Genomic DNA, 19,176 nt, shown 5'->3' on the forward strand with positions numbered 1-19,176 from the left:
GTGGAAGTATGAATCCCAACTATTTATTAGCAAAATTAACTCACAACAACAAATTAATAAATAATAAATTAAATTAAAGTATTTTAACTAAAATTTTATCATATTTATTTGTATTAAAAATATCGTACTTAAATAAGTAAAAATATCATTATTGTTTAAATGCCTAATAATTTTTAACATGTAATATTGTTTAGATCTCATGTAAACAAAGTAAAGGTACTTGAATATTTTAGGGATAGATTGCCTTTTTAAGACTTAAAAAAGTATAAAACATTAATTTATATTTTTTTTTGAAAGGAAGACATTAGTTTTTATAAAGATTTAAATATGTGTTAAAATTTACACTTACTAACAATAACATTTGTAGAGTAAAAAAATTATAATAAAAATCAAAATTTACAAAAATCATAAAATTATAAAAACTTGAATACTATTTATTCAAAATTCACTTGACAAGTTGTTCTGAAATAAAAATAATAATAATAATTAATCATCATATTATATTATAGTAGATTTATCATTAATTATTTTTATCATGGTCTTTAAATATTCATAGTGCGACAAAACTTCCAACCGATATTTAATCTCATAGGTCTTAAATATTTATTGACACATCTATTAATATTTATTAAAATTTAAATTAAATAATTAATAAATTTAAAATAATATAAAAAAAATATTCTTATATGATAAAATATTAATTCATGTGGAAGTCACGTGACACTAAGCTAATATATTTAAATTACAGATACCAAATTTGTTTTTGAACAAAAGAAATTAGTGATCATACCTTTTTAATTATTTGTTATTGCTACTACAAAAAAGTTGTAATTTGTGGTGGCTAACGTTTATTGGGGGCTAAAAACAGCCAGCATTTCTAATATTTTTAGCTTGCATTTATTGACAAATTTTAGCCGCTGCATGTAATAATTTACATTGTTTTTGACCTTTAAACTTGCAATTATTGACAGCTTTTAGTTGCCACAACATGTAATAATTAAAAAAGTGGTGTGGTTTTTTAATCAAAATGAAAATTTTATTATAATAATTACTATTTTCATTACTAGAAAAGATGTTTTCTACAACAACAAAAACCGTCTTAGTTTTATTAGTGATGACAATTTTGTAAATATATAATTTTTAAACAACGACGGTTGGACAAAAAGCGTCTTAGAAGGTTGTCCTTCTAGACGTTCTAGGACGAGTTTTAGAAAACCGTCTTAGAAATAAGTGCCCTTTTGTCTCCCATCTTATTATATGTATGTGACACTCTCGCTCATTCAATTTTGAAACCCTGAGCAACTTTCTCTCCTCTGACTCCCACCGCTTCATCTCCCACGATAGCGTCTCCTCCATCTAAAGATGCCGCTCTAGCTTCGATGGCTACACCTCCCGCAGCCACTCCTCCTGCGGCCACACCATCGAAAGGTCATGGAGTTCCTCCTCCGTAGTTTCGTCCTTGATTCCGTCATCAAGAAAACCCTAACCGCCCTCCCTCTCTCCCCCGCCTCAAGAAAACTCTCCTCCTCCGCACCCTCCAAACCCTCTTCCGTACAACCACAGTTTAGACAAGAAGCGTGGGATCTCTGGTTTCTAAAATTCCTATGGTGTGGAGCGTTTGAGAGATTCTTTTTTTGTCTCTTTCTCTTTGTTCTGGATGAGGAGCATGCTGAATTTTGTGGAGGAGAAGTTTTTGTGCTAGCGAGGGTGTGTTGAAATTCAGAAGGTGCAATTTTTTTTGGCTATCTTGAGAGAAAAAAATATATTCATTATGGTCTGTTTTATGTGTATGCTTTTCTTTCTTTCTTTCTTTTTTCTAGTTAAATAATTTTTTCTCTTTGGTGGCAGTGGTTTTTATGAGTTTATGGTGAGATGAGAATCTCTCTGGTGTTCATGTTTTTGATCTGCTGGTGTTTTCAGATTATGGCCTCTCTGAAATTTTGGTTTTTTTTTTTCTCTCTTGATCTGTTAATGTTTGAGGCTTTTCATGTGAAATTCCTTCTCCATTTGTGTAATTTTGTGATAGAACCAAGGTGGAGTGTTATAAATTTAAGCTAAATGTTTTTTTTTTTTGGTTTTGAAAAAAAGGGAGAGCTAGTTTAATGGGATATTTTTTTTTTTAATTTCCATGAATGGTTTGGTTTTTAATGGTGTGAATTGCCATGTTCATTGTAATCAGTCCTTTCCCTTGTCGAGCGAATGACCTTGAATTTCCCGTAGATGTCACGGGATAGAGCCTGACGAAAACTAGCAAGGAGGGAGGTTTTTGGTATTTTCTGGACAAGCTGCAGGATGCCTTCTGAAATCATGAAGAAGAGGGGTGCTTCTGCCTCATCTCGCGTGTATCCATATTTATGTTTTTGGGAGCTAGATTGGCACCAATGTTGCCTCACGTGACTGCTTTATTATTACCGCCATATGTTTTGCTTGTTTAATTGCTTGCATGCCTGTTTTTATGCTTTGCTTATAGATCTATTGGGTGTGTAGACAAAAGGATCTATTGCAATTTTTAGAAAGCTTAAGGGCCTCACCTGGATCTAAATTTTAAGGTGACTTCTTCAATAGGAGGTAAGGTTCAGGCAGTGTCTTATTCCCCCCTTGAAATTATACTCCTCAAAAAATATATTATTCTCATGTTTATTGTATAGGTTTTCCTCTTTAAATTTCTTTTTCCAAGGATTTTTATTTTATTTTTTAAATAATTTTTACATAGTATTTTAGTGTTATCATTTTATAAATTTTATGTTGATCACCAATACTACTGTCTGTCTGATTTACTGCTGACTGTTCTATTTCTTTCAGCCAAAATTTCTTGATCTAGCTTTAAGTGTAGCTTTGGCAACTTTCCTGACGTTAGAAATTATTCGAGTAAGTATCTTGATATAAATTCAAGTATTCAACTTAGCACTAGGATGGAAGATGTCATATTTTGAAAATGTTGCTCTGTGAGTGTGTGTTCATGGTTCAAGTATTCAAGTACTTGATTTCTTACTAGCTAAAGGAGCTAAACATATTAAACATTGGGCCATTGGCTGATTTTGGACTATACCTAGTAAGTATCAAAATTTTGATTTTCCCATTTATGTTACACCTAAGCAACAAATTATGGCAACAAATTATTTAAATAAATTCAAAATTCAAATTTAAATTGAGATTGAATAAATTTAAACAATAGGGAGGAATAAAAAACTTAAAAATAAATTAGTGTGACATACTTAATATATAATAATTTATTTATTTTAATAATATAATATTTATTACAAAATTTAATATTATTCTTTTATAACAAATTTTAACAGAACTCATGCATCCTCATTCTTTTCTTGAATCAAGACCCTAATCTTCTGCGATCCTTTTAGTTCTGCTCTTTACATTTTTAGTTGATATATTTGATTAGAGATGACTTGAAAAAAAGATAGAGGACTCAACTCTTAATTACTTAAATAATTAATTTAAGAGTATTTAATTTTTAAGTAAGTATATTTTATTTATTAATTAATATCTTAACCAATATTCTAATCATAACTACTGGTACTAATTAAAATAAAAGAGAACTTTTTAACTATCTTTATTTTATTTTTGAATTCCTTAATCATGATTCTGAAAAGTACCAAGAGTTATAAATTTTTGTTGTGTGCCTGCTGGTCCTCGTGGAATGCTTTAAATAGGAGTTTTAGCATTCCCATGATAGCAATAGAGGCTGCAGGAACACATAACCCAATAGAAAGAAAGAAGCTTTTGCCTAATTAATGTATTATAGACAAATCCTACAATACTGAATATTGCTATCTCAATAACATATTTTGGATTTTCTAGTTTTAATTTCTCATATTTGCTCTACTACTGCATAAAATTAAAACATATTTAGTGTCATGGACTAATCAAGCTTAATTGTTGTACTTTAATTGAGATGGTATTTCAATAGTGGGTCTTTTATGTTCTAATTATTCCTTCTCTCCACATGTGACCAGGTGCAATTTTGCGTGATGAAAGAGAAATACTTCATCAGGTAAATTTCCATGACTCTTGTGTAGGCTTATCTGCTTAGTTCCCTATTCATAATAGAATAATTTTCAAGTCAAAGTTGTGTTATAGTGATCAAGTCAATAGTGGGTCTTTCTATTTTCTTTATTGAAATATTTGTTGTTTGCGATCCAATAATACTGTTTAATTGCAATAATTTGATGATCTTGGAAAACTAGTAGAATTAGTTACTTGCACAGAGATATATTATCAACAAAATATATTTTATTAAAAATATATATTTTATTTTTAAAAAAAAAAATTATATTCTAAGACGGTTCTTGAAAAATCGTCTTAGAAAAACTGCACATTCTAAAATGGTTCTCAGGAAAATAACCGTTTTAGAATGTTCAATTTTTCTAAGACGGGTTTTCAAGAACCATCATAGAAAGTTTTGATTTTTTACGACGTCGACTACAAAGACGGTTCAAAACTGTCATTTAAAGGGTCGTAGAACTGATGTAGAATAATCTTTTTGTAGTAGTATTTATAACTAAAATTAAGAATAATTATCTAGATGAAATGATAATTTTAATCAAGAATAATACCATAATGCCTTAAATGCACTGTATTTGGTTTTTGACAATAAAAAACTGAACACTTGAATTAATTTCATAAAAATGAAGTTAAATAAATGATCATGTGTGAACATGAGAATTATAACTCGCAGGAAAAATGCTTAAATTAGGTTTTGGATGCTTATGACTTGAGATGTAGGGACTGTCATGAATTGGTGAATCTAGGGGAGCAAATTTTTATTATTCATTTTTTTGCTTTTTATGACTACTAACCGAATCATAGGAGTAAAATAGGAAAACAAATACACATGATCATGTATCCAATAGAGAAACCAGTATAAAGAGATAGAGGAATCAATAAACAAAAAACTATGGGATAATATCAACAATTAACAAGAACTGTTCCATGAAATCATGGACACATCTATCATTTTCTTTCTTAGCTGTCATGGTATATCTCTTAGGGTGATTTCCTTTTCCTTTACATACATTTTCCACAAAAAATTTTCACAAACCATAAAAGAAAATCCTAATCATCAAGTTGTGTCATCAATCTCAGTTATTTTCCAAATCCAAAACAAACACTAAAACAAAACAAAAGTTTAGGATTAAAGGAGGCACTACAATTCATCTCTTATTTCTTCACCTAGTTATCCCCTGCATCAAATAAAAAATTCACATTATTAGCATCTCACTATCAACATAACAAAAATGTATCATCATATAGTAAATAAAAAAGGCCTAGCTTCAGATGATGATATTAAAATTCCATGTTTTGTTGGAAGTTTTAACATTGTCCAAATACAATCAAAAGGCAAAGGACTAACCTAAACAACATAATGTTAAACACCATCAGGATTACTATCCAGTGAAGATTCTCCTTGTGGTGTAGGTAAATCTTGTAACATCTCATTTTTCGTAAATGAATTAAAAAATATTTTTATTTAAAAATAAATAGAGTTTTAGAAAAATGATGAGGTTTTTATAATTAAATAAATAAGGAGAAATACATTTATTAATTAAAATAATGGTTTGAAAGAAATTAAAAAAAAATATTTTATTTATTCATTTGATAGGAAATAAAATAGAGTTTTTTTTTATAAAACAAACAAACAAATAAATAGAGTAAATAATAGGCTGAGAGTATCGTAACTATAAATAGAGACATATTAGGTGAGTTTTTAGACTCATGATACATCTCTACACTTTCTCTTTCTCTCAAATTCGTTTCCCCTTCTCCCCCTGTCAAAACCCTCTCTTTTTCCGCATACACTCAAATCTGTCTCAGTAAAATGACGATCCTAGACTCGTTAACTGTTGGATTGTCATGAAATTTGAACACAAGGTTAAGAACTTATATCCCTCACACATCCACTATTGGGATTTTCAAGAAAGTGTTTGAGGTGGAAGAGATGTCCCTCGCGCTGAACTTTATCTTTTCCTGCATATACCCAAACCTGTTCTACTAAAACTAGGACTTCAGACTTGTTAATCATTGGATCATTGTGAAATTTGGACATCAGCTTCACAATTCATATCCGCACATCGTCACCATTGGGATTTGCAAATTAATGTATGTGGAGGGAGAAATACTCATCGCACACAGACAGTGAAATGAAAGCTTCAACCTGTTCTCCTTCTCTCGAATGCTTGGAAACCCTAGCAGAGCAACCAGAGGAAAATCTTGAGAAATCTCAGGAAACTGCTAGAGACACCGCTATCACTGTCAAAATACACATGTGAGCCCGCTTAGAGGTAAGAGATGAGTTTATCAGAATTGAGGTTAGAATGAACATGTGTAGGGATCCTTAGAGGATTAAATTGAGGTTTATTTTGGAATGTTCATTGAATTATAATTTTCCTTTATGATTATAAATACAATATTGTTGTGTTTGATGGACCAATTGATGTTCTAATACGAATTGGTTGATAAACTTGAGTGCTCTTAATGTTTTCATGTTTTTGATCTATGATTTTGATTCATTGATTTTAATATAATTATGTGGAATTGTTTGAGGGGTTTTACTCCCCATGTTGTTAGAAGCATTTTGTATAATTTGTTATATTGAGATTATGAAATTGTGATTCAAATTGTGAGTAAGTGATGGATTGAACTTGCGATGAATGGTGAAATACATGTGTATTGAGTTGTAAGCTATGAACTGTGCAATCACATAATTGTAAGACCCTTTAAGGACAACAAGTTTTGTGCGACGAGTATTGTGATGAGATTCACTATGGGAACCTGACGATTTGAATCACTTTGAGGCGCGACGAGTTAGAATGATTTTGAAAATAATTGAGTGGTTGTGTGTATTGCATAATTCATAGATAAAGTATATATGATTCATGAGGTGTGATAACATGTTAAATTGGGATTATACCATTGTGATTGAGACCGAGTGTATGTGATAAATTGAGTATGTATTGACTTGTAAGATGTATGTGCATTGAGATGCTGTGTGCACTAAGTTGTGAGCTATGAATCATACAATCACATGACTATAAGACTCTTTAAGGACAACGAGTTAATGCACGACAAGTATAGTGATGGGAACCACTATGGGGACCCGACGAGTTTAATCACAAGCGCGACGAGATAAAATTATTTTGAGAACAATTGAGGAGTCGTGTGTTTTGTACAGTTCATAAATAGAGTCTGTGTGCTAAAATATTTTATAGGTTGGACCTGAATTAGGAGGGAGAGACCCTGACGGACTCTTCGGAGTCTAGGCCTTGGGGGTAAATACACCTGGTTTAAGTGCTCCTTTAAGTCTGTGCCAATTCCACATGGTTGGAGCATTCTTGCAAAACAATGTGACCCTAACTTACTAGTGTGTGGTTTGTCTTGTCATGTACTCCTAAGTGCTCGACGAGGTTTTTCACTAACATGGTACCATATTGCATATATGATTGAGTCTTAGTGTATCTGTTGCATAATGCTTGTGTATTGATTGATATTGATTGATTTAGTGGTATTGTGTTTTGATCCTTGAGTATGCGAATGATGTGAAAATGAATGAGACGTGTTGTGTTGTGATGTGATGTTACGCGACAAAGTGGTGGAATGACGTGAGTTATGTTTAAGTAAGTTGTATCTCATTTATATGATATGTATATCTATGTTGTATCATTTCTCTCTATTAGCTAGAAATGTGATAACTCACTTCCTGTGTGCTATTTGTGTTTGGTGTAACACCCTGATATATATATATATATATATATATATATATATATATATATATATATATATATATATATTTCGCCTTCATGATTCAATAAATCCATGACAAGGCTCAAACGGACAGATAGGAAGTAAGAATGCAGTATGATACCAGAGATCAACGGAATAAGATCAAACGGACAGATAGGAAGTAAGAATGCAGTATGATAAATGAAGGCGCAATATAAATTGTAAAGCAGATATCAAGGGCACACCGAAACGGCTTACAAACCCAGGTTTTTGAAAACAAAGAAACCGAAGCGGCGGCAGAGCCGCACAGGATCGGTGAGGGGAGAAGGGAGATATGAAAAACAGAACTTGAAATTTATTGAAACTGAAAGAAAAGCTTACAAAGAGTTTTTCCCTAGGCAGATCTTCTCTCTCTAAAAACCTGATTCTGAGACTATCTGAAAGGGTGCCTCACAAAGGGAACGAGGACTCCTTTAAATAGACTCAATTTTTACTGTTTCTACAGTGTCGGTAATGTTTACCGGAACTGTTACAAAACTTTTACAAATTACATTTCTTAAAAGATTCTGACAAATTAGTTACAATAATTCATGATTACTACAACTAATTAATCATCGTCTAATGATATACCGAAACAATCATCTTCATTTTGGTAGAATGGATCGTCTTCTTGGTCATCATTAGTCTCTGATGATTCAGCTTCCTTCTTGGAAGGTTCTTCTTCCACTTCCTGTTGAAGTAGTTGGAGAACTTCTTTGAGATTCTGAGCAAGACTCTCTTTAGATTTTGAGCTTGCTAAGAATGCTGCCAGTTGCGACTTCTGATTCAGGAATAGAGACGTCTCTGGATCAGCAGGTTTAAGGAACTCAGGATTGCTCTGGAACCAGTTCTTGACTTGATCTGGAGCAGCCTTTGAAGTATCGAATTGTGACCACCATTTTACAAAGGCGTGTCTCTGTAACGGTGGATATTGCTTGCTGTTTCAGTTTTTCCGTATCTGTATTGCCATGAAAAAATCCATGACAAGGCAAAACTGGAAAAATATTTTAAATCTGCTAGAATACGTGATTCCTTGCCATTATAGAGCTTGTTGAATTGTTGGAATCCCTGTTGGACTTCTTCTGGGAATATCTGTGGAATTGGTCTGAAGTAGTTCCACCATTGGAGGAACCAATTTGGAAAATTATACACAGTATTATTTTTAAAGTAAATTAGCCATGAATGCTTGAATTTACTATTTTGATGCCAGAACACATTGGTCCAGGCGTCGATGTAATCCCAATAATTATATCCTGCGGGGTCAAATGGAGCAGAAATTTTTTTGGGTTGGTTTAGGTTTGAGCCATAATGTTGTGGCTGCATAACCTTTAGGATTTGGATTGTGGAATGGGTATTTAGATTTGGATCTTTGGGGTCTTTGAAGTGTTTAATAGATACTGAGTTCGTATCTATTAGAATGAATTCGTAGAATTTACGGGTTTTGTTTGTGGCTATTGGCCTGTAATGGAATCCTGGGGGGAATACTTTGGCGGTTGCTTTGAAGGGATTCTTGTCCCAGTATTCTGGTTCCATTTGTAAAACATTGAAAAACTTGTTTTTTGAAATATAACTGTTGTTGGGTTGTGATGTTGATTCTTGTTGAGTCAACAATTGGCTTGGTCTTTGGTTGCAGACAGTTTTGGTCTGTTTGGCCTTTTGGATTTGTTTTTGCAGATCTGTTTCAGAATCATCGTCTGATTCTGAGGCCATTTCTGCCCAGGTCTTTTTGGCCAATTTTGGTATTTTGGTGAGGCCTATATCTTCTAAGGCCAAGAGAGTTTGTATTGACCAGGCATAGTCAGCCATAGTCTGTTTGGTTGTTGTTGGTTTTGGGGATTCCTGAGTTGATGACTCAGGTTTGTCGGTAGTTATCTGGGTCAATGACCCTTCAATCTTTCCTTTCTGGGTTGATGACCCAGTCTGGGTAGGTGACCCAGAAGATGTTGTAGTTGCCTTTTTGGTTATTGGCTCTGGTAGAGCCAGTAGAACCTCTTTTCCTTTTGTACTGGATCTTCCTCCTCTGCCGGAGGAACTAGACACCTTAGGAGGCATCGGGAATTTTCTGTAAAAATTCACGGGTGAGGTAGTCAGGTAGAGAGTTGGAAGAGCCCTTGATATATTCTATATTAAAATCAAAGACACTTAAAATTGCTTGCCATCTTGCAAAAATCTGTTTTGAGGCAAGGTTTTTTACATCCTTCTGTAAAATGTCTTTGGCTGATTTGCAATCAACCCTTACTAAAAATTTTTGATTTAATAAATCAGATTGAAATCTGGAAATGCATAAAACAATTGCTAAAACTTCTTTTTTAACAGTTGAATACTTTAATTGTGTAGGATTCCAATGTTTTGAAGTATATGCGATGACATGTTCTTGACCGTGAATTTGCTGTTTGAGGATACCACCGTAACCGATGTCTGATGCATCAGTTTCGACAACTTTGAATGCTTGTGGAATGGGAAGATACAGACATTTTATGGATTGGACTTTGACTTTGATTTCTTTAACTGTTTGGGTATGGAGGTCAGACCAAGGAGGCGGATTTTTCTTTAGCCTATTATGCAATGGTTTGACAATATTATTTAAGTAGGGGACAAATTCTCCTACGTAATTTAGACAACCTAGAAATCTTTGTAACTGGGTTTTGTCTAAGATTTGGTTGGGAAATTTGCTAGCAAACTCTATTGACCTTTCGATTGGAATGATTGTACCTTGATAAATATTGTGACCAAGGAATCGAATTCGAGTTTGGAAAAGATTGATTTTTGATTTGGAGACTGCCAAACCATTTTGTTTAATGATATGGATGAAGGTTTGGAGATGTTTGAAATGTTGGTCAATGTTTTGGGAAAAGATTAAAACATCATCTATGTAGACAATGACAAATTTTGAATAGGGATTAAAAATATCATTCATAATTTTTTGAAATTCTGAAGGGGCATTCTTTAGTCCGAATGGCATCACATTCCATTCATATTGCCCGAAAGGTACAGTAAACGCTGTTTTGTACCTATCTGATTCTTGGATTTGGATTTGCCAAAATCCAGATTTCATATCAAATTTTGAAAATATCTTTGCAGAATTTAATCTGTTAAGCAAATCCTTTTTGTTTGGAATAGGATATCTAATCCATTGTAATGCTTGATTTAGTGGTTTGTAATTTATGACTAAGCGGGGTGTTCCACGCTCAATCTCAGATTGTTTGTTGACATAAAAAGCCGCACAAGACCATGGGCTTTTGCTTTTCCGGATTAGGCCTTTATCAAGCAAATCCTTGATTTCTTTTTGACAGTATTGAAGAAGTTCTTCATTCATTTGGATTGGTCTGGCTTTGGTGGGGAATTGTTTTTCCCTAAAGTCTTTCTCATAAGGGAGATCAACAATATGTTTCTTTCTATCCCAAAATGCATGTGGCAATTCAGAACAGACGGTTGATTCAATATGTTTTAATAAAGATTGAATTTTTTCTTTTACTTGGGGTTTTCCCAGTTGTATCTGAATATTATTAAAAGATACTTCTTCTTTAAAGAAGTTAATTTGATTAATCTTATTTTCTATAAGATTTATATTTCTGGAAATTGGTTTAGTAGAAAAATTAAATATGATTTTTCTTCCTAAATAATTTGTGGTTATTCCTTCATTAGATATTTGGATGGGAAACAGGGCTCTAATGAAAGGCGTTCCTAAGATTACTTCATTCTTAAGGTTTTTTACCAGAAGAAAGTTTGTGTTAATCCTAAGACCTTGGTTTTCAATGATTGCATTTGATAGCTTGAAATTAATTTTTAATTTTGAGCCGTTTGACGTACTTAATTTTTCTGAGGTTTTCTCAAAGAATTTTGTAGGAATTAATCCTTCTAAAATGCAGTTTGAATCAGCCCCTGTGTCAAATAGGGCCATTGTTTCTAAAACGAAATCGTTAATAATTATTTTTATGTTTATGTAAAATTTTTGGATTTTAATCTTGTTGATTAATCCCATAAACATATCATCTTCTAAATTATCTGGTTGGTTTTCCTCACTGTTGTTGGCACTTTCAGGATCACTATCTTCCTCAAGCTGAGAAAGAATGATCTGATGAATTTCTTGTTGTTGACGAAGTTCTTTTACTTCTCTTTTTAGATTGTTTATCTCTGTTTGGAGATCTTGGATTGTCGTTGGCTTGGTTGAAGAATTTTCTAATCTCTTGAGTATGTTACTTACATCGAATTTGTTGTTTGTGATAAAATCCTTTTGCCTAGGTTTTACCTCTAATGTTTTCTTAAGTTTTTCCAGGAAAACCTTCTTTTCCTGGGGGTCAGGTATGGAATTGATTGCTTCAAACAAGAGATCTTGTTCTCTCGTTAGAGTATTGATTTGCCCATCATCATCATCTGTTGATGATAGTTGGTCATCCTGTTGGATTAGATTTAGGTTTTCATCGGAAGGCTCGGAGGATGAAGTTTATGTTTCTTCCTCTGAGGTTTCTATAAGCAAATTGTTTATTTGTTCTTCAATTGCTGGTTCTAGGTTGAGGTTTCTTAACTTCTTTTTTAGTCTACAATATTTGCTGATGTGGCCTTGTTTTCCACAATTGTAGCACGTTATTTTTTATTTTGTTTTTTGTCTAGGATTTTCTATTTCTCTACTGGTTGATGGTTTGTGTGAGTATCTCCTCCTCGGAAATCTCTTTGTATTGAACGGTTTATTCTCATGGATTTCTTTTCTTGAAGATTGTTTTTTCTTTTGCTTTGGACAGGCCGGTAGACCAAATTGTTCGCAGAAAGAACCTAAATCTTTCTTTGTTTGAGCCTTTTCTTTGGCTAATTGCCTCTGAATTTTATCATCCTGACAAATTTTTAAGGCTACCTTTTGAATGTAATAAATTAATTGGCCATAGCTTAAACTTTCATATGGAATATCTCCATTGGCAGATTGACTACGGATTTTATCTCTAACCTTGTCTCCTAATGATCTGGGAAGACCGGCTAGAAATTTTTCTTTCCAAAAAGGTTGTTGACTATCTTCTCTTGTGTAAACCCTAGTTAGGAAAGTATCTCTGTACCACTTAAAATCTGCTAAGGTTCTACACTTAAGATTTGATAATAATTCTGCAGACCTATCTTTCCACAAGGATGGGTCTCCAATGAAATGTTGGGCTATTGTAAAAATTAATGTGTTAACAGCGTCAGGAATCTCTTTATCATCATCATTAGTAATGACTTTTCCATTGAGATCTGTCTTAACTGCGCTGTAAATTTTTGACTTTTCTTCGTTAGTGAGATAATTATCCCACCATCCTTTCAGTTGTCCAGAAAATCCTGCCACTAAGATGTCTATAATGGTTTCTTCTGAACATTCATGGGAGGTTTGGTAAGTCGTGGCTACCATGGTCATATGTTGGAGTGTATTCATGATGTTATACTCCGTTTGTGCATCTATGTTTCATTCATAGATGTTGTTTGCACTAAAACTCTTAAAATTTTTTTCACCTCTTTCCTCTAATAGTAGGTCAGGGGCAGTTGGACGTTGATAATATAATTTGGAGGGTGTTTTCCAGTGTTTGGAATTAATTGGATTTATATTCTTTTCTGACACTGATCCTATCTCAGTTGTGTTATCTGAGCTTTGGTCACTATCTTCATTAATAACATTAATTAATTTGGAGGTACTTCTTGTTACCATTTTGGAAGTATTTTCCGAGGCTTGGGGAGTATCTGGAATGACCTTAAGTAAACTACCAATCTTGTTAAGTAATTCACTATGGTTATCACCTACGCCTTCAATTAAGGATTTAGTTTTTCTAAGTTCCCTAATTTTTCGTTTAGCCTTCTCACTAACTTTGAAAGGTTTGAATAAAGGTTTTTCAATGGGGATACTTGGCGAAGCTTCCTCAATTGATTTTTGTTTAGGAACTACCTTAGTTTTTATGGTTTCTCCTAAAGCTTGTAAATATTTATTGGTATAATTCGCCTGTTCCATTAGGCTCTTGATGTCTTTAGAGGTTACTTCCTCGTTGACATCTTTTGTCTTGAATGGAATTGCCATGACAGGTTTATTGTTATTGTCTTTGATATTTGGTAGTTGATATTGTGTTGCGGGAGGTAATTCCGATTGGATTAACTCACCATCCTTAACTTGCCAATTTGTTATGACATTTGTTGTTGGATCACCTATGATGTCTTGTTTCCAAGGGTAATCTATATCCTTTCTGATGGCATAAGCATGAAACCAATCAAAGAACATGACATTAATTTTGACTCGTTCGACAAATTCGTAGAACTTGTCTTGGATTTGTTTTCTGTTTGTACCCTTGTAATGTTGGAAAAACCACCTCCTTTGAGGTTCATTCTCCGGAGAATAGAAATCTTTCCTAAGGGTTTCCTTATCAATGCTAAAGTCGTCAGATAACATCATAAGGTTCCATAGAAGAGTATGTTGGGGATTGGATCGACTTTTGGTCATCCTCTTGTTCTTGGTTGTATGTTGTTCTAGGTATGCTAGAAGTGGTGTCTATTCCTTGGAGGTTTACAGTATGGAACTGGTTGTGTGACTCAGATCTAGTTAGTCCTACTGGAATTGAACGGGTTCTAGCCGAAAAAGACCTTCTGGCTGACTCATATTCAGACCTAGAGGCTTCTATTCTTGATGAAAAAGAATTTCTCCTATTGAAGGTTATCTCTACCTTTCCGGAGTTATCTTGCTTGATATGTTCTATGGTCGGAGCGGGTCGGGGAATAGACGGTGTTGCCTTATCCATAACCCATCTTTCGGGAAGAGTTACCTCATCCCGTTTTATTTTTCTCGGGAGAGAAACGTTAGCCTTTGTCATATCAGTGCTAAACAAGGTTGTTTCTCCTTTTTGAGGTTTTAACAGGACTCTAGATGCACAAGTATTCATGACCTTGTACTGGATCCTATAAATTAAGGCTGCTGGGATTGATCCTTCTTTCATGTCAAGGCCATGAAAGTGGATGTTTAAGAACAGAGAGTCAAGAATGTTTCTGTCCATCAGACTCACTGTTTTGTTTGGATAACAGTTAAAATATATTGGACCTTGTCCTAGGCTGGTTTCGACTGTTCCAATTAGGGAGTCTTCAAATTGATTATGCCTAATGTCTCTTAGACACATTAAAACTGCTGCATCTATGCCCATATCAATTAAGGGCTTGATGGCTACTTGTACACAACCGATGTGTAGATATTTATACTTACGGCTATGTTCATAAATTGAATTTTTTGAAAGCAAATGAAATTCTTCCCCTATATCTTGTCCTAGAGGAATATTGTTTTCTACTGTTTTGATTATGTAATCAAAGTTGTGTTTGTCTTTTATTGTTTCAGGAACGTATAGTTGATCCTGAGGGATTTCTGGAATGTTCCAGTCATCCATGTTTTGATTGATATCTTCGAATCGGACTTCCTCATCGAAGAGATTGTGTTTTGGGGCGACCTCTTGGGTCTTGTTGTCTTGATCATTTAATAAATTGGAGTTTCTTGAAGAAGATGATGAGGAGGAGTTTTAGCGAAAAGAGATACGGGAAAAAGATCGTAATAGTCTAGACATGATTATAATATTCTCTAATATCTTTGCCCTCATTTGGTTCCATAGGAATATCTCCGTAAGTAAATATGTCACAAAATTTTTTTGGATATATATTATTAGTAATTATATTTGATGTTTGATTATTTTGTTGTGTTATTTTATCCGTAATTATTTTCAAGGAGGTTAATTTAGTTAATAGAGGGGTGTGGGTAGATAAAAATATAACTTCTCAAAGAAGCCTCTCGAGAAAGCTTCTCAAAGAAGCCACGAGGAAGCTTCTCAAGAAAGCCTCTTAATGAAGCTTCTCAAGCAAGCTACATGAAGCTGTCTCGGTAAAAACGCTTCCCAGCCTTCGTTAACTGTTGGATCTTCTCGAAATTTGGTCTGGGGGTTCATTTGATAGATGTCCACGATATGACCGTTGCGATCTCTGATACAATGTCTGGCATCTGAGGAAGGCTTCCTTTCCCGCGAGCAGAAGCACTTGAGTGTTTCAACCTTTGCTTTTCGTGTAGCCTTGGAAAAACGCCATTTCCTTCTCCTCCTTTCTTCCAAAACCATTTCCAACATCCCAAGCACTTTCTCCATCACCTACAGCCACCAGTAGCCACCACAAACCGCCATTTTTCTCCGTTGAAACCCCATATTGAGAGGAACCCTTCAACCGAAGCGAAATCTTCCAACTTGCCTCATGGTTTCGGTTGAGAACAAAGCCCGGTCTGACCTTCGTGATTTTCCTTGAGGTAACCATGATTCTATGCTTGTTCCTTGGTAGTTTCAGCTTGTCTTTGCATCTTTTCTGACTTTGGAACCACCATGGTATGTTTTGTGCTTCCTTTGAAAAACCCTAGAGAAAAAGACTTTGTAAAACGTTATTTCTTCATGAAATGAGTGTTATTTTCGTGACCTACACTGAACCCTGGTCATATTGGCATGATCGGAATTTCAAAATGATGTCCCTTTGTAAAACCCGATATGCTCTCAGCCCTTTCATGTAGTGACGTGGGTGTTTGACCCAGGGCATGGTTGTTAGCCTTGTTTCTGAAATCCATATTAAGTCTCCTTCATTTTGGCATGGTAGAGGCTTGCGTGGAACCGACAAGCGGGGGAGAAAAAGAAATCTCCAAGTGACGTGACGAGGAAACCGCGGGTAGCTCACAATATGTGAGGGGAGTTTATTATAAAAATTTACCATTTTAACACCATACTTAGGGTCAGGGAACCTAGCTATGAGAATAACTGCCTGTCCCTGTTGCATGCTGATTTTTCCTTTATAGAAAATAATGTTTTTAACTATTGGATGCGATATAATTGTCCTTGATTTGCATGCGGGGTTTCCAAGAGAAATAATGTTTTTAACTAATGAGATGCGATATAAATGTTATTGATATGCATGCTGGTTTTTAGGAAAAACTATGTTTTGACGAATGGGATGTGATATATATTTATTGTGATGAATGAAATTGGTGTCTTTATTTGATTTGTGTTGTTTGAAGACCTGGGGAGTGTAAATCTCAAGCATGAAAGAAATATACATGTGCGGAATGCGATTTTTATTGATGTCGTTATTGAGGATTTTAGTTGATATGTGGTGATATTGATAATCGTAATGATATTGATTTGAGATGACATTGTTAATAAAGACCATGTCAACATGAATTGATGTTATTGTTGATGATTATGCGAATATGAAATGAGGTTGTTGTTGTTGTTGATAACGTCATTGAGACGAGATGATGTCTATGTTGAGAATGATATGAAAATGGAATGTTGATTGATGTTGGAAATGCATTGGCATGTGCATGTTGTGTATGTTCATGGGGGAGTGCATTGACCTTGTCGGACGGCCCATTCGTGGGGGACTAGAGTGGTTAAAGAATCTAAGCATTCTCTGCGGGGATGCTTAGACGCTTTAATTTGTCCATGGTCATTGCAGTTGATGGTGCCCATGTTCGATACGTTGGATGTTGTGTATGTTCGTGGGGGGGGGGGAAGTGCATTGACCTTGTCGGATGGCACATTCGTGGGGGACAAGCGTGGTTAAAGAATCTAAGCATTTATGAGGGGATGCTTAGGTGCTTTAATTGGTCCATGGTCATTGGCACTTGCTTGTGGCCACGTTCATACGTCATATGTAGTGTATGTTCATAGGGGGGTGCTTTGACCTTGTCGGATGGCCCATTCATGGGGGACTAGTGTGGTTAAAGAATCTAAGCATTCGCTGCGGGGATGCTTAGGCGCTTTAATTTGTCCATGGTCATTGCACTTGATGGTGCCAATGGTTCATACCTCATACGACACAAAAAATAGAATAGTTGTGGCAGAGTGTACTTTATACTAAGGGGGCGCGTCACCTGGTAGGGAACTCCTTGTGGCCCCAGGCTAATCACCTAGGGGGGGGGGGGGGGGCAATTATGGTGCACGATTGGGTGGTCTCGACGAACTTTGCATGGTTTCCTAAGTGAGAGTGTCGTGTGGACACGCTTAGGCTATTTCCTGGGATTTGGTTGTTGGTACGTACCACATTGCATTTGAGAGTTGAGTCAGGTGCATGCATCATTTTGAGTAGTATTGATTGAATCCATGGATGGATGATGAGTAATTGTCGAACGTGGATGTTGAATAATGAATGTTGTGTAAGCTCATAATATTTGCCTATGTTTCTTGCTAATTGTGGTTATTTGGATTTGATATTGGTTCTTTTATAATGAACTCACCCTTGCAATTTTGTATCGTGTGGTTGATACTTGTGATGATCGCGAACCTTGTTCGTGGGAGCAGAATGACAGCAGCAGGGTGCAGGGAGTAAGATTCTGGTGAGGAGCCGCCGAGCTGACGTGATGACGTTGGCATTATTTTGGGAAAGAGAGTTGTGTTTTGTAATCAACTCCTCCATAGTTGGTTTTCAAGTTTTATTCTGTTGAGTTAAAGATGTAAACCTCAGATTATATATATATATATATATATATATATATATATATATATATATATATATATATATGAACAAATTTAATTTCCATGATATGTATGACGTGTACCGAGTTACTATTCCCACATAATTATATATTCACTTAAGTAATGGCGTGTTGTTGGGTGAATGCATGTCGAGACAAAATTACTTTATTTTCATAAGCAAATTAAGGAAGCTTTCTTTTAAAAATTGAAATTATCGCATATTAGAGTGGTGATATCATAGCGACGAGGCGGGTCGTTACATTTGGATCCTGTGATAATCTCGAACTTTGTGTTCGTGGGAGCGGATAGTTAGGTTGATGGCTATGGAGAACCTTATGCTAGAGGACGCAGGAACACAATGCTCTGATAGAATTTGACATTGGGGATGCATTTTTATTTTAGTTGCATGATGTTATTTTATTTTATTTTACCTCACTGATTTAACAAAATTTCTTTTGTAAACTTTGACGGCCTTGTTCTGAGCCAGATATGTTTTTAATAAGTTTTATTTGGTAATAGTGAAGTGAATGTGAACCTTTTATCCACATGAATTTGTTTATTAGTATTTTTATATTTTTTATTTATTTATATGTATGTCGGGGTAGAAGGTGTTAGAGATCTTGTCCACTCTCTTCATCCTATGAAAGATAAAATAAATACATCATGTTAGCACAATTAATTAATAAAATTTATACAAGATATAACGTTCAATAAAATGATCACCCTTGGATTACTTGTATTTCCGAACATAGCACCTAACTCTGGAGGAGTATGTCCTTCCTTCATGTGTATATATGCAAGCATTACATTTTGTAATGTGTTGATATTTTCTTCTGAAGCCACTAACTTAGCCTTCAAACTAACAACCTCCTCCTTTAATTGAGAACTTTCACTAGATTCAAAACTAGAGGAACTACATCCT

At 34.6% G+C, this 19,176-nt stretch overlaps 1 long non-coding RNA gene across 2 annotated transcripts; it reads left to right on the forward strand.

Moving 5' to 3' along the window:
• The first annotated feature begins 1,305 nt into the window (after nt 1-1,305).
• Nucleotides 1,306-18,130, forward strand: LOC114382088. Of its 2 annotated transcripts, XR_003660174.1 has the most exons (6): nt 1,306-1,726; nt 2,180-2,568; nt 2,803-2,868; nt 3,972-4,009; nt 6,065-6,296; nt 18,081-18,130. It is a non-coding gene; the product is annotated as an uncharacterized LOC114382088 (long non-coding RNA). The 2 variants fall into 2 exon arrangements; XR_003660175.1 differs by lacking the exons at nt 6,065-6,296; nt 18,081-18,130 and adding an exon at nt 10,111-10,855.
• Nucleotides 18,131-19,176: the final 1,046 nt, after the last annotated feature.

The sequence above is a fragment of the Glycine soja genome, chromosome 13 (assembly GCF_004193775.1).
Source record: "Glycine soja cultivar W05 chromosome 13, ASM419377v2, whole genome shotgun sequence".
NCBI lineage: Eukaryota > Viridiplantae > Streptophyta > Magnoliopsida > Fabales > Fabaceae > Glycine > Glycine soja.